Raw genomic sequence first — 1,786 nt, 5'->3', positions numbered from 1 at the left:
AGAGACAACATTATGGGATGGATCCCTACAAAGAGACAACATTATGGGATGCATCCCTACAGAGAGACAACATTATGGCATGGATCCCTACAAAGAGACAACATTATGGGATGGATCCCTATAGAGAGACAACATTATGGGATGGATCCCTACAAAGAGACAACATTATGGGATGCATCCATACAGAGAGACGACATTATGGGATGGATCCCTCCAGAGAGAGACAACATTATGGGATGGATCCCTATAGAGAGAGACAACATTATGGGATGGATCCATACAGAGAGAGACAACATTATGGGATGGATCCCTACAAAGAGACAACATTATGGGATGCATCCCTACAGAGAGACAACATTATGGGATGCATCCCTACAAAGAGACAACATTATGGGATGCATCCCTACAGAGAAACAACATTATGGGATGGATCCCTACAGAGAGAGACAACATTATGGGATGGATCCCTCCAGAGAGACAACATTATGGGATGGATTCCTCCAGAGATAAAACATTATGGGATGGATCCCTACAGAGAGACAACATTATGGGGTAGAGTAAGATCCTTTTAGTTTAACATGAAACAGAAATCCCCATCACCAAACCCACCAGACTCCATGTAAATAATCACTACTTTTAGTGTGTATAGAGCAGCATATCTCCACCAGACTCCATGTAAATAATCACTACTTTTAGAGAGTATAGAGCAGCATATCTCCACCAGACGCCATGTAAATAATCACAACTTTTAGGGTGTATAGAGCAGCATATCTCCACCAGACTCCATGTAAATAATCACTACTTTTAGAGAGTATAGAGCAGCATATCTCCACCAGACTCCATGTAAATAATCACTACTTTTAGCGAGTATAAAGCAGCATATCTCCACCAGATGCCATTTAAATAATCACTACTTTTAGTGTGTATAGAGCAGCATATCTCCACCAGACGCCATGTAAATAATCACTACTTTTAGCGTGTCTAGAGCAGCATATCTCCACCAGACTCCATGTAAATAATCACTACTTTTAGCGTGTATGGAGCAGCATATCTCCACCAGACTCCATGTAAATAATCACTACTTTTAGCGTGTATAGAGCAGCATATCTCCACCAGACTCCCTGTAAATAATCACTACTTTTAGCGTGTATAGAGCAGCATATCTCCACATGTAAATAGGTGAATTAAGAGTTTATTCCAACCAGACCAGAGTGGTGATTGTTGGAACAGTGGAAAGATGAACCAAGACGGCTTTTAGTAGTTTTATTTAGTTTCTGTCCACTGTGAATGTAATGTTTTTTACGATGTTAAAAGTAGGGATTATTTACATGGAGTCTGGTGGCAGTAAACTGAGCAGCAGGTTTTTGTTACCTCTGTGGTAAACGCCGTCATGATGTCCTCCATGGAGTTCATGTGATCAGATTCAGGGACCTTTCAGGGACACAAAGACAACAAGGAGCAACTGTAACTCTGTGACATCATAATGTGGAGTGAGCCTCCACCTTGTTACCACACTTTACTGATTTACATGTTAAAATATGTTGGCTCTATACACACTAAAAGGACAGTTTTTTACATGGAGTCTGGTTGGTTCACCGCTAGCTACGTTAAAGCTGTTTCTGGGAAAAAGAAAGGTCTTAAATAGGTTTTATAAAGTTGTATCTCTGAAGGGAAAGACACTTTTATTGTTATTCAGATGTGCACCAAGTAGGAGACACAATAATAAAATTTCTGCGGAATTTTCTAGTTGTCTTCGATACATACAATATATATATATGTATATATA

General features: G+C 39.8%; 1 protein-coding gene across 1 annotated transcript in view; it reads left to right on the top strand.

Moving 5' to 3' along the window:
• LOC117953886 (chromodomain Y-like protein) overlaps positions 1–1,786 on the top strand; it is an 8,998-nt gene that overhangs the window by 4,495 nt on the left and 2,717 nt on the right. The gene's annotated exons all lie outside the window — the stretch shown is intronic.

Source organism: Etheostoma cragini, chromosome 12 (assembly GCF_013103735.1).
Source record: "Etheostoma cragini isolate CJK2018 chromosome 12, CSU_Ecrag_1.0, whole genome shotgun sequence".
NCBI classification, from domain to species: Eukaryota; Metazoa; Chordata; class Actinopteri; order Perciformes; family Percidae; genus Etheostoma; species Etheostoma cragini.
Note: the sequence above shows the minus strand (reverse complement) of the source record. Positions and strands in the feature narration are given on the sequence as shown.